Source organism: Arvicanthis niloticus, chromosome 8 (assembly GCF_011762505.2).
Source record: "Arvicanthis niloticus isolate mArvNil1 chromosome 8, mArvNil1.pat.X, whole genome shotgun sequence".
Lineage (NCBI taxonomy): Eukaryota > Metazoa > Chordata > Mammalia > Rodentia > Muridae > Arvicanthis > Arvicanthis niloticus.
The window spans coordinates 65,896,248-65,911,342 of NC_047665.1; the positions used below are offsets into that span (position 1 = coordinate 65,896,248).

At 40.7% G+C, this 15,095-nt stretch overlaps 1 protein-coding gene across 4 annotated transcripts in view; it reads left to right on the plus strand.

Moving 5' to 3' along the window:
- Positions 1-15,095, plus strand: part of Cacnb2 (calcium voltage-gated channel auxiliary subunit beta 2) — a 350,616-nt gene that overhangs the window by 35,569 nt on the left and 299,952 nt on the right. The window lies entirely within an intron of this gene.

Genomic DNA, 15,095 nt, shown 5'->3' on the forward strand with positions numbered 1-15,095 from the left:
ACCAATCAGGCAGCATACACTAGCGGGTATGAGGCCCCAGACATATACAACAGAGGACTGTCTGGCCTGGCCTCAGTGAAAGAAGACACATCTAACCCTCGAGAGACTTGAGGCCCCAGGGAATAGGGAGGTCTGGCAGGTGTGTGTGTGTGTGTGTGTGTGTGTGTGTGTGTGTGTGTTGGGGTGTAGGGACATCCTCTCAGACAGAGGGAGGAGGAATGGGATGTGGAACTGTGGGAGTGTGGGCTGGAAGGGGATAAGGACTGGATTGTAAAAAAATAAAAGTAAAATAAATAAATAAATAAATAAATAAATAAATGGTAAAATTGTCTTGTTTTTGATTAACCTTACCACAATTTGAAAGAAATAATAGCTTAACACATTTGATAATGGAATTTTTAAGTTGGACATAGTGGTGCACGCCTTTAATCCCAGTACTTGGGAGGCAGAGGCAGGTAGATCTCTGAGTTCAAAACTAGCTTGGACTACAGAGCAAGTTTCAAGACAGCTAGGGCTCCACAGAGAAACTGTCTCAACAAACAAAGAAACAAACAAGCAAACAAAAATTAAAAAAAGAAACAAAACACAAAAGAAAGATAGACAGAAAGTGAGAATTTTACATGCTTTATTTATATCTTCAGATGTGTCCTTGCCTGATTGAGGCACCACACAGGATGCTAACAATAAAGTGCTTGCTTACCACCAACTAGATAGACCCTTGAGTCAATTCCCATACCACAAAATAGTAAACGAAAGGTAAATGGCCAGTGCAGGTCTCACTGTCCACTGTGGTTCTTATTTATTTGATAGTGGGCTTTTTTTTTTTTTTTTAAATAAAGAGCTGAGAAAAGTACCCAAAGGGCAATCGATCCCCTCAAGCATATAGTGGACGATGTTTGCTCCACCCATTTACTTCGTTGTTATTTATAACATGTATGCAAGTCAAAGAGTGCACACATTGAGTCAAAATAAAATCACTCTTCTCAGAAAAGAATTAAAAATTATTATCAATATTCAGGACAAAACTGAGAAATATTCACTTTATTATGTATATAGGTTTCTTTTCATGAAGTCTTAAGAAATCTCATACATGTACAAATGCACACATACATACACAACATGCACAGACATGTGCACAATCGTATACACATATACAGAAACACACATACATGCATATAGGCACACATACACATGTGTACATGCAGATACACACACAGCATACACATATGCACACATATGCACACTTACACATACACATGTACACAAATGCACACACAAAGACACACATGCACGAGTATACACACATGTGCACACACATTCACACAGATATACATGCACACATGTGTGCTTTCAAACATACACACAGATGAAGGACAGATAGTAGTATGGCTCTTTACATACCAGAGTCATTGTGGTAGCCAGTGGGAAGGAAGCACTTGGTGCAGTTTTATGGTAGGAACTTAAAGCAAGTAAACTTTTGGATTTGTGCCTAGAGAGGACACTTTAGAGGGAATTGTTCTGGCTTGGATTTTTGATATAGCATGTTGTACGTGAGAACACCCTTCTTTCTTCATCAGTGTTAGTTTTAACATCCTAAGGAAAGCTGAGCCTGTTACAGTAATAATTTATAACTTATAATTTATTACTTATAAATTATAAGTAATAATTTATAACTTATAATTTATTACTTATAAATTATAAGTAATAATTTATAACTCAATCTGTCTTGTGGTATGAGGCCGCCATCTTCCTAACTAGGCAAGGTCTGAGGCCACAAGCAGCCATGTGTTCTCACTGCTGCTCGGCTCAGGCGGGCCAGAAGCACTGGCCCTGCCACCAATGAGATGCCAGCATGGGAGATGGCTCTGCCAATTTACTATGCTGTCTCCACAAGGCTGGGCTGAGCCCACATCATCCTGCCATCCATGGGGTACCTGGTAGAAATGAGACTCTAATGGCTAAAGATTATCCAATAGCTTTATATATTTGGTAATGCTCAATTATCAAGTTGCCCACATAATTGGAAGTGTTAACCAATTAACCTAGATATAAGTTGTTACCCAGGACTGCTCTCAGTACATGTGTGGCTCTCTGTGGCTCCTACATCTCTGCCTCTTAGCTCCTCCTCTTCCTCTCCTTACTCCTCTCACATTAGCTCCTCCCAAATTACTGAGTTTATGGTAAATGTTGTGGCGGTGGGGTGGGGGCAATATCCGGCAACATGAGCCCTTTAATGAGGAGTCTCATTCCACAGCCACATGAGTGTGTGTGTGTGTGTGTGTGTGTGTGTGTGTGTGTGTCTTTGAATAAACGGAGTAAGGAAGGAAAAGAGCAGTTACTGTATGGGATCAGTAACTCTTCAATATAAATTATAGGACTTTGGATGAAAAGACAGATGCTTTGAAAATTATATAGGTTCTGCCTCTAGGAAGTCCACTGTTCAGTAGAAGGGGAGACTCCTTACCTAGGAGAAGTGCTATATAAGTTTATTATTGGAAGCTGGTATTCTTACTGAGGAATGATAAAGCACTGAGGATAATACGTGATGGGCTTCACAAAGGGAATGAGAAGGAAGAACATTCTAAAAGGAACCAGTGTTGGCAGTACTTTGGCAGAAGGAAGCAGATCTCCTGTAGTGGTGTGAACCTTGAGCCTTGAAAACTAGTGGCTAAGCTTCTGAGGGACAGGAGGAAGCCAGGGGAAGCTAGAAGATCAAATGGGGAATTAGAACATCTACAACACGGTGACAAAACAATCAGAAAGAAACCCTTTACTTCAACAGGCTGTAGCTCACATATGTATCCTACAGGCTGGCATATTTCACATATGTATCCTACAGGCTGGCATATTTCAGAGTAGGCTGGATGTAAAGACACATTTCAGCATCAGAGACAAAAGACATGCAGGAGTGTATTCATTATGGTTCAGAATGGTAGGGGTCTGGTCTGAGTAGATGGCTCAGTTGGTAACCTGCCATGCAAGCCTAAGGACCTGAGTTCAGACTCTTACTACTCGTCTAAAAGCCGGTTGTGGTAACACATGCCCATAGCCGTCACACCAGAGTCAAGAGCGTGGTGGGCAGATCAAGACAGGCAGCTCTCTGGAGCTGTCTGACCAACCAGTCTAGCCAGTCAGTGAGAGACCCTGACTCAAAACCAAAATGTGGAATGTTAGAGGTGCCAACTTCTGTTTAAGGAATAAGTACTACTGGTAAATTCCTCACTCGGGAAACATGTTCAATGTCTGGGTTGCACATGTAAAACTGTTCTTTTGCTTGTACATTATGATTCCTGATTTTGTTTCTTTATGTGTCTTGTTTGTGTGTATGTGGTTTTTTCTTTTGTTTCTTGTTTGTTTGTTTTGTTTCTTGCTCTATTTTGTTTTGGTTTCTCCTGTTTGTCTCCTAAAGAGAGGGAAAGAAGGAACAGAGTTCAACTGGTGGGGAGATGGGGAGGATCTGGAAGAAGATGAGAGAGGGGAAGCCATGATCAGAATAAATTGAATAAAAAACAAAGTAAAAAGAAAATATTGGTGTTGTTTTGAGGGTAGCTATACCTTTCAGATGGAGGATCCAGCAAACACTACTAAGTGAAACCCAAATACATACTGTGCTTTCATTGCATTCACTACTGACATTTAAAGCTCACCTTGGTGTTGCCATGGGGATGGAGACAGTTGGAAGAAGCCACTATTACTGAATCTGCTTGAAACTCTGGGAGCCTTTGAGGTCCAGAGAAGTGGTGTTAGATATGCCTAGTAATGGATTCTTCTGGGAGCCTGGAGTGTTTCAGATGTGAAATTTTGCAGGTATATAGAAGTGACTAAAATATAAATCAGGATATGAATCTCAATAGAGCCCCTAAGTTTCTTTTTGTAAAGCTAGAGAGATAGACAGTAGGACTTCTCAGCAGGTATGTGCTACTGTGGGTCAGTCATACAAATAGTTCCTTTTTTTTAATGCCTTGCTGTGGAGCTGAATTTGGGCAATTGAGTGACTCTAAATATTTTCATTGAAATACTAATTTTTTATTTTGTTTTAATATAATATAAAAATATAACAATTGTACAGGGGAGCCTAGGGAGAAATAATTCATATAAATGGCAAGAATAATGTATGGAAAATTGTAGTAATTTGATATACATCCTAAAATCCTGACTAAGGGCTCTCTGTGCCCAGGTAAGGAGAAAGTGAGCACATTTCCTTCACAAAGGCGGAGCCCGTGGCCAAGCTGGTTCTCTTCCTCTCTGCTCCCTGCCATACTACTGCTTTCTTCCCACTTATTCTGGAACCCAGCCAGTCACTAGCATTAAATACAGTGAATTTTATGCTCATTCTTTATTTTACATTAGAATCAAGTCTCTCTAAATACACCAAACACAGACGTTTATGTCTTCTCCTGGAATTTTTGTGTAAAGATACTGGCTTCCGGTAGACTTTAAAGATCAAATTCACAGACTTTTTGCCAATTGTTTTAATTTGGCAGTGCATTCTTTTACATTTGAAACACCTGCACACAGGTTACTTCCTTTTGTTCATTAATAAACACATGTGCATATTTTATTTCCAACCTATTCTAACCTGGGAGAATGAGTTTAAAACTCAGTTCAGATAGCAAGCTAGTGCCAAATTTCCTCCTTAATTAACTTTTCTCTGACTCACAGAATTTCCTGAAAACACATTTGCCTTCTAGTTAGAAAAGGTGTTGCTCTTCGTGAAGTTGATATAGATGCAGCTTTCAAAAGAGACATATCCCAAAGATTCCATCTGATGCTTGTGTGTGCAAGTTGGCATAGCTACGGGTCTGCTTCCTCTGCTGGCTGGGGCTGAGGCTATTTATAGTTTCTTTTCTTGGCTTCCAAGTGAGCATATCAGTGAGTATTTATGCAAGGGAGAATTCTGAGGCCATATAAGACTGTAGTTTAGAAACCTAGTGGCCTCTTTTGCCTTCACTCGCTGGATAGAGAACAGTCTTCTATTGGCCAGTGTTGAAATGTAGCAGGATGCAGTGAATGACAAGACTTAGCACTCTAGCCTCCAAATACCCCCAGGACATGTCAGTCAGAACTGGAGTCATCTACAGGGGAAGTGAGCCTGTAGACGCCTGAGTAGACGGAACACCTTCCCAAATGAAAAACTAGCTGAAATGTTCAGTCCTTTTGAGTTGTGGGCAATACCTTGTCTTGTTGTTGTTGTTGTTGTTGTTATCAGAGGCACAGTGAATCCCTTAGGGCCAGTGAGCTCCCATCATGCTGCCAGGACTGGCAGAGTGATGTCATGGGAAACAGAGTGTGAATCACATAGAGAGCTGACTTGTTATCTTGGTCACGAGCTATGTGAATGAGGGTCATCTCCCTCATCTTCCATGTCCGTCTCTGCAAAATGAGAAATTAAATCGCTTGTAAATATCTGGCCCGGAGCCAATGCCAGCCAAATTAGGAGAAGTCAGTGGAAGAAATAAAGAAAGAAGGAACACTAGCTAGCTTTCTCTGAGAATCCATTGCTCGGGCTTTTAGCCAAAAATGAAAGCAGAAGGTCAGGTATAGCCTTGAAATCCATTTTCATTTCCATTTTCTCCTCTCCTGCTTTTTTGTGTCCACTGACCTACAGTCATCTTCCCCTTGAAATTCTACATCTGAGAGATTAATGAAAGTGATCCTTTCCAATCTCTCTCCTCCCATAAAACTTCCCTCCTCCCTACGGCTGAGAATTTAAAGACTGCCTCCCAAGTTAATACTCTTTTTTTTTTTTCAATAATTTTTTTATTCACTTTACATCCCAATCACAGTCCCTACTACCTACTATCCATGCAGTCCCATCCTTTCAAATTCTTCCTCTCATTGCCTCCTTTTCCTCTCCTCAGAGAAGGAAAAGTAATCCCCCTTCCCAGTACCACCTCACCCTGGGACATCTAGTTAATACTCTTACTCTTTGTAGTGAGTAAACAGAAGGCTGGAGTCTCAGATAATCTGTCTGACCTTTTTTGTACTTGATACCAAGGTTTGGCCTTGAGAAACAGTGACATACTCCCTGCAGTCATCCTGGTGTTGAAAGGAAGGACCTGCTTGGATTTCTGGAATTTCAGATAAACTTCAAATAGCAGCAGAACAAATCAAATCCTAAGAAGTGCTATGCATTGTGGAAGTGCTATGCTCTCTGTCTCTGGGATGTGGGCATTAATTGTAGTGTCCAAGGTTTGTCTTCAGAGAAATGACAGGTTGTAGGGGGAGCTCCCTTTGCCTTGACTGCCACTGAGCAGACAGTGGGTTACTTCCTTGGCTCATTTATACCTGGGGTGTTTGTTTATAAATATTATTTTTCTGCTCTGTTAGAGGTAGAACTCGGGGTCTCAGATATCTTCAAGGAAAGTTCAGCCACAGAACTCCTTTGCTAAACTGTTGGTTGTTTTTGTAATAGAGTATAAGAGGTTTAAACACTCATATGGAATTTTATAATGGTTTGAGGGTTGGTAGTGGAGTTGGATTGGTAGGGTGCCTCCCTAACTGCATCAACTGGGCAGGGTGGCACATACCGATAACCCCAGCACTCATGGGATATAGATGAAGGAGAATCAGGAAGCTCAAGTTTATTCTTGACTACATGGCAAATTTGAGGTCATGTTGGACTATAGGATTCCACCTGTCCCTGCCTCCTAAGTGCTGGTATCAAAGGCATGTGCCATATACCTATCCTGCCCTTAATGGAATTCTACAGATAGTTTTTCTGTTTATAGATTTGCTGCTGGTGTTTCATGAAGAGTTCCCACATGACCTGAGCACAGTTTGCCCTTCTGTTGGCATCTTAATATAGTTTGCTGTGGAGAATGTGCCAGGTCCGTGCTCATTACTGCTAGTGTGCATGCATATAGAGCTTTCTGTAGTCCTTCCTCAGGATCCTGTCTCAGTCTCAGGGTCCCACTCAGGATACTGTGCTTCAACAGTTCCATCTCCCCAGGATCCATGTGGCTGGGACAGTTTCTCAAGCTTTTTCTACTTTTGATGACCTTGACATTTTTTGAGGATTTCTGGTGAGGGATTTTCTGAAAAGTTCCTTGACTAGTGATCTCTCTCTCTCTCTCTCTCTCTCTCTCTCTCTCTCTCTCTCTGTATCTACGTGTCTGTCTGTATGTATGTCTGTCTCTCTGTCTTTTTCTCTCCATCTCTCTGAGTGTGTATGTTTATTTGTTTGTATATCTGTCTCTGTGTGTGTCTGTCTGTATCCCTCTGTCTGTCTGCCTGTCTATGTCTCTGTTTCACTATGTCTGTTTATGTGTGTATCTTTTTTCTATCTCTGTCTCTCTCTGTTTCGTTCTGTCCCTCTGTCTCTGTCTGTCTGTCTCTCTTTCTCGGTTTCTCGGTTTCTCTCTCTCTCTCTCTCTCTCTCTCTCTCTCTCTCTCTGTGTGTGTGTGTGTGTGTGTGTGTGTGTGTGTGTGTATGTGTGTGTGTGTGTTTAGGCCAGAGGTTGGTGTCAGGTGTCTTCCTTGATCACTCTGACTTTCTGACTTTACTTTTCAAGACAGAGTCTCTCACTGAACTTAGGCCTCACCAATTGCCCGGCCAATGAGATTTAGGGATCCTCCTGTCTTCACCTCTACAGCACTGGGGTTAGAGATAATCGTCACCATAGCTGTGTTTTGTATAGGTGCTCAGAATTCCAACTAAGGTACTCTTGTTTACACAGCAGGAACTTTGTCAGCTGATCCATAACCCCAGTCTTTAACTCTAGTAACTCTTTAAAATGAAAATAACATCATAGACCATAAATGTCATAAAATCTAAAATTTGTGTCAAAGTCCATTTAAAATGGCTGTTTGGTAGCTTGATTCTGCCCACCTTAAAATATGCTGTTTGTTCACAGAACCAGATCACATCAATTATGTATAAAATGCTTCCAGATAGAAAATGTGTGACTTACAGTCCAGTGATATGGTGAGCTGGGCTGGTTTGGTGAGTATTTGTTAGAGGAGAATTTAGTGCACTTTGGCAAAAAAGATCTGGAAGGTCATCTTGGGTTTGCTGTTGCCCAGGAAATCTGGGAGGAATGGTTTGTTCTGGCATCCTGGACTGTGTTGGACACAGCCTCTCACAGGATACTTGTTTTTACATATGAACTGAAATAGTTCTGATGTCAGAGATGCTCGCCTGGGGAAAATGGGAAGGAAAGTGGAAAAGCATCTATCACCTTGATGAAAGACTGGCAGGAGATAAGCAGGGATGGGCAGAAAGCACAACCAAGATTTGTGGGTAGGAACTCCATTTGCACTGCTTTCCATATGGGCCACACCCCTTCTTCCATTCATCCCATGAATACTTATTTGGCACTTAGCATTGGCAGAAGCTGTTCTAGGTCTGTGGGATCCAGCAAAGAACAAAGTGGACAGAAACATACTCTCTGGGGATGATATGCTGAAGACATGCTTCACAGTGAACAGATAAACACTCATTTATTTGAAGATATATCCATCAGGGTAAGATGACAGAGAATGGCCAATGGCAGCAGTTCCAGAAAAGCTTCCAAGGTGCCATTTGACAGAGACACATAGACACATTTTAGTAAAAGTATGTCTAATATGTAGACATTTTTTTGAAAGAGAAATCTGTTGAAAATAAATCTGTCATTTATTCAGTGGAGATCAGTTGAAAAGTGATACAAGGCGTAATGGATAGAGTTGCTTTTGTACAACCCTCATTCTGCTATGCTCTTTGGATTTAATAGTTAATAAAATGCAGGATCTTAAGGGCATGGGGAGAAAAGCTGTTGGGTAAGGTGCTTGCTATGCATGCTTGCGCTCACACTCTCCACTCTCATATAAAAGCTGGCTGGACAGATGTGATATGGAAATAGAATCCTGTGCAAGCCAGCTAGCTAGACTGGCAGAATAATCAAGTTCTGGGTTCAGTAACAAAACCTGCCTCAGCAAAGTGGAGAGTGATGGAGGAAGATGTGTGATATCAACTTCTAGCTTCAATATGCAAACGAGAATGCTGCCTACATGTATGCACCCGTGCAAATGAGGTGTATGCATGTACAAGAGAATGCTGCCTACATGTATGCACCCATGCAGATGTGGTATATCCATGTACAAGAGAATGCTCCCTGCACAAATGTCCCCATGCAGATGAGGTGTGTGCATGCACATGATTCACACATACACTCAATAAAACAAAACAAAATATACCTTACAGGTTCTCTGGTTCCATGGAATTTAAGATCTTGAACAGGACTACAATGTTAGTGGAAGTAAATCCTTTACTGGCACATTGTGGAAGGAGCTGGAAAGGAAGAGCCTAGACAACAATATCCAGGGAAGAAGCCAGACAATCTGGTTAGTCTGGGGAGGCTTCCTGGGTGAGGTAACTCAGGCTGAGATCCAGGAATTGGGGTGAACAAAGGTAAAGATGGGGTGCTAGAAAAATTGTAAGCCTGGACAACAGGGGCAAGAGCTGGTAGCTATCTGAGTGCCTATACATAGAGGGGTGTGGATTCTGAAGCATTCATTCCTTGTAGATGAATATCCTCCTCATCACTATCACTGCTCAGCAAAGGGAAATGGATTTGAAGAATCTAGAAAGGACCCTCCAGTTGACTCACTTTCAAGGGTTGGTTGGCTGGTTGGTTTGTTTGTTTGTTTTGCATTTAAGTGTGCTAAATTTTGCTAACATAAACTACAGTGTGGCACTGCCTAGCAAATTTCCAATACTTTGTACAAACAGCTGAACATAAGAAACAGCTCAGGTTCCAGCACCTTAAAGATAATCACATTAATAAGAAAATAACCATTGCTTTTACAGAGTTAGTTTTTTACTTCAAGACATGGAAGTCTCATTTTTTTTTTTTTTTTTTTTCTGCCCGAAACATCAGTGGGTGAAATTTTAGACGAAGCATTTGGAAGACTTGTACAGCATGGTTCTCTGAAGCAGAACAGCCTGCAGCAAATGTTTTTTAATCTAATAAAATGAATTATCTCTGTTTAAAACTTTCCCTCTGGTACATTCAGTTACTGAGTGCTGAGTACCATCCTCTAAGAGAGTTTTGATATGACATCCCTCAGAGGCAAAATAGCTTCAGAAAGACTGGGCACTGTGCTTGGTAAGGGTGCCAAATGCCAAACAGCAGACTTTTAAGATGTCTTTGCTGTTTTGGGCATGTCCAGATGAGACTGAGGAGGAATCGTTAATGGAGAGTTGATGGCAGTTGTAATGGCCACTGAAGGAAGGGGAGTAGCAGAGTGTCATAACCTGTTGGAACCTTGTTTGATAATGATCTTTCCTGCAGGAAGCAGGCTGCTTGGTAACAGCTATAGACTAAATACATATTTCTGCTAACAATGGTAACATTCACAACCCAAGTTTGATTTAATACTTAAATATAAATGAAGATACTTTTTGTGACTTTCTAATAGGATTTTTCTAAACATATTTGTTTATTTGAGACAGAATTTTATCATGTCGAACAATTAGTCATCCCACCTTTACCTCCTAGGTTCTCGGCTATGTACCACCATGTCCAACCTTCTGCTTCTAATATTTTGTGTAATGGAAGTAAAAACTACTACTTTGGATAACTTGAAAAATACATACAGATATAAGAAGACACTGTTTTGCCTTATCAATAAGTAATCTCCATAAATCATATGAAATAGATATTTTATTTTTTATTATTTTACATGTATCATTGTTTTCCTGCATGTATGTTTGTTCACTGCTTGCATTGGTCATGCCCAAGGAGGCCAAAAAAGTCATTCATCCCTTTGGGACTGGACTCTCAGAGATCGTGAATGACCATGTGAGTGCCAGGAATCAAACCCAGGTCCTCTATGAAAACAGTGAATACTCTCAACCACGCAGGCAAATGTAATACTATAAATTTGAACAGTTTACCATTTTTTTCAATGACAATCATAAAAATAATTTCTTCTTAATATAAAGGGAGAAAGGTAATGTAGAATGTAATCACTGCTTTTGAGGTTTTGGTGTGTGTGTGTGTATGTGTGTGTGTGTATTTATATGAGTATGTATGTGTGTTTCCATGGTCCATGTGTGTATGTTTTTGTACATGTAAGTGTGCATTTGTGTATGTATACCTTTCTATGTGTGCATGTTTGTGTTTATTTGTTATGATGAAATATGAAGTCAGATTAGTATCGGGACAAACTTTAGAAAAGGATGAAGAATACACATTAGACTAGAACGGTGATTCTACACCAATTCTTTTGAAGTAATTTCTCCTGGGAATCCTTGAGCTCTTATGCTTGCACATGCATCCTGTTGTCTTCAGACTAGCTGGCTTGAGTGCCTCACATGTGGCTTTATTTTGAATGGGACTCCATTACTCATGACTGCAGAAAAGGGATGACGTCCATCACAAGAAGACTGTTGTACTTCCATAGTTCCAGAGCACTACTAGCCACGTTCGTTATGCATGAGAGAGTGTGGGGCTTCACATCAGCTTTGTTCCATACTTCATTTTCTCCCAAGCTTGAATATCATGATCCCTTTTCTGGTTCTCGCCAGAGTTCCCTCTTAGTAGTTTGAGTGGTGAGGTAGTATTTTATCATGGCTTTTTAAAAAGCAGCTTTTAACATAAGGGGGTTGCCTTACTTAAACTATCACGAGCAGCATGGTGGTGGACTTGAGTTTCTTGCCTGGAATGCAGTCCTTTAGAAATTGAACTCTGTGCATCAAATGAAAATATTTCCTTTACCTTTTTCTTCCTTTTATTGAAAATAATTGTTTTTCATACAATATATCTGATCAGTTTCCCCTCCCCCAACTCCTCCTAGATTTCCCCTACCCTCTATTGCATCAGAGCCTATAACCTTTATGTCTCTCTTTAGGCAACAAATAGGCATTTAAAGAATAATAATGAATCACAATAAAATAATATAAAGCAAAACCAAACAAACTAGAATAGAACAAAACCAAACAAAGAGAAGAAAAAGAGCCACAGGAAAAAAATACAAAATATAAATGTAGACCCAGAGACATACATATTTGTATGCACAAGAATCCTCTAAAAACACAAAAATCAACAGCCATAATACATGCACAAAGAACCTATAAGTTTTAAAAAAAATAATGCCCTGTCAAACCTCATGAGGCATCCTCCAAAGAAGCCATTGAATTCTCTTTGTGTGGGCCATCTACTGCTAGGAATGAAACCTGGCCTTAAGAGTGGTTCATCTCCTTGGTAACACTTCAATGGAAAGAACTGATTTTTCATTTGTAAATAGTTATCAATTGAACACAGCTTCTGCGTTAAAGATGGAAGCTTATGTTCACTTCTCTCAGTGCTGGGACCCCATCTGACACAGACCTGACCAGGCCTTGTGCATGTTGCCACAGGCTCTGTGAGTTTGTCTGTGTGTCTTTCCTGCTGTATTTAGAAGGCCTTTCTTCCTTGGTGTCCCCCATCCCTTCTGGCTCTTAAACTACTTCTGCCTCCTCTTTTGCAGAGTTTCCCTGAGCCCTGAGAGGAGGGATGTGATGGAGACATCTCACTGAGGACTGACTGTTCTAAGGTCTCTCACTCTTTGCACATTGTCTAGCTGTGATCTCTGACTTTGTTTTCATCTACTGAAGTACAATGTTTCTCCAATGATATCTGAGTGAGAACTGATCTATTAGCATAGCAGAATGTCACGGGGGGGGGATCATTTTGTTAGCAAAACGGTAGTATTTGGTTTTTCTTTTAGGTTCTTCTGGTCTCTGGTTTGTGGCCACCCAGTCAAGTTGGGGATGGGTTCCATCTCAAGGAGTAAGCCTTAAATCCAATCAGATATTGGTTGGTTACACCCTCAAGCTTTCTGCCACTATTGCCATGGCACATCTTGCTGGCAGATCATCATTGTAGATCAAAGATGTTGTATATGGGTTGGTAGCATACAGAATAAGTTCGAGTATCATGAAGGAGTGGAAGCTCAAGGTAGGCACCAGCTCGACTTCTGTAAATATTGTAACAGCTTCATGTTGCCCGCTGACCATCATGGAACTGCATTAGCTCTGACCTTTACGTCACACCTTTACCATGACCTGATGCTGCCATCCTTTAAACCACTGTTCCTACCTTCACTATGTGGAAATGTATAAGCATATTCTTTTACTTGGGTGACCAAGCACACATGCCAATAAGGTGATTGTAATCTCAGATTTTGATAATGGAGACTGGCCAAGACAGCCTTGGACATACAGTGCTTATGCCTGTGACTGGCCTCATAAAATGGACTTTATTCTCATGATGTGCTTTGACCCCATATGTCATGTAAATTCAGCACTCTCTGAGCCTTGAAGGAGGATGCTGTGATTTTTCAATGCCTGAGAAAAGTTATGTTAACTATACTGTAAAGTTTTTCAATTTCTGGATTGAATTTTACAAATACTTAAGGAGCCTACGAGCCTCTAGCTAGAGGGACATTTGGAGTTATCCTATCTCTTCTTTTGTGATGTAAGCCCCAGGAAGATAAGCTATACTTTGTAAAAATCAGTGAGATCCAGGTGTCTGTCAGGTGTGGATGGTGTCTTGGCATGTCTTTGATGGTTCTATGATGTCTGTATTTTGTCAAATGAAGCACCCACAATTAAGATTTTGGCAGCTCTAGCTGGTAGAATAGAAAGCAGTTTTGATCACTTGATGTTGGTCATGATGTCCAATTTGTCAGAAGTTTGTTTCAGAAATAGTATCTGGTTTTAAAGTTTTAGTTTTTATTCAGCATTTAAAGAAATGTACTCAAGTGTATTCTTGTTATATGTATGGTCTCTAATTTTTCCCTCTTGAATTAAAAAAAAAAAACAGCTGAGAATAGTGAAAACATTTCTTTAAATATCCAGTGATTTCGAAGACTGTCAAGGGAATACTTTTGGGAGTTTGCTCTTTTTCATTTCAGTTATTTTAGGCAGTCATTAAACAGTTGTTAGCCCGTTTAGTAAGTTTATATGAAACTACATATTTTGAGTCTTTAAATGCCACAGGAGATCTTCCAATGTAAACAGGGCAGAATAGACTCGGGGCTTCAAACGGAAGCACCCAGCACCATCCTTCATTCCAACAGTGGAAGGGCTCCCCAGGACAAGTTTACAAGCACAAGTTGACCCACCCTGGCTGATACAGAGGATCTGGGATGATTCATCTTTTCAGGCTACAAAGCGGGGCCAGGAAGGCTAGATCTCTGGTTTAAGTTCAGGGAGGGGAGCAGGGAGGAGAGTAAATTGACTATGTTCTGTGGTTACAGACTGTGTCTCAGCCTTTAGTGAATGCCTCATAACTGCATTCCACTCATCAAAAGTGTATAAATTATGAGCTGCTGGCTCCTGGCCAGTAGGACACACAGCAATCCTCAAGCTAGTGTTACAAGACTAATCTGCATGGACTGTAAGTCCCTAAGCGGCTCTTTTTTAGTGTGACCCCTACCTTTGGTGAGAAGCTGTGGTACTCACCTACTCTGTGTGGCAGTCGACTCTGAGACTGGCTAGTTTCATCCCATGCTCCCAAAGAACTCAGAAATCCTACTACTATTCTGTGGACCCTCTCTGAGCCTGTATCCACCTCTGTATCCTAAGCATCTACCCTTTGGGTCTGTGAATAAGATGTATCTGTATTCTTAGACATAAACTTTAATCTGCACCACTCCAAGGGCTTTTTAAAACTTTTTTGTTTCTATCTCCTCTTATTTACAATTCAGTTAAAAGCTGCTCTAGGTAGCTTACTACATTCCAGCACTTAGTCCATTCTGTCAGTGATTTTGCCTAAACTTTGCATAGCTTATCTTATTGGTCCCTCAGTATCACCTGTCAAGAGAATGCTATTAGCAAACACATCCTTTTGTATGGATGTAACAGGGACTACAGAAGTTGTGTGTAGTCAACCCATTTGTAAACTGTGCAGTTTGTCTTCAGAATGTGGTCCCAGGATTTCCTTCCCCTCCTGTACCAGGCTGTATAGTTACACACAGCAGATGCAACAAGAACAACCAAATATTTGGGCATCTATGGGACACTGTCTTATTAAGGCAAGTCTTCACTGTCCTGCTTTCATCCATTGCCTTTGGTGTCTAAAGCAGTTTGGTCTTCCTTCCAAGAAGGACACTATAATACAATGTCT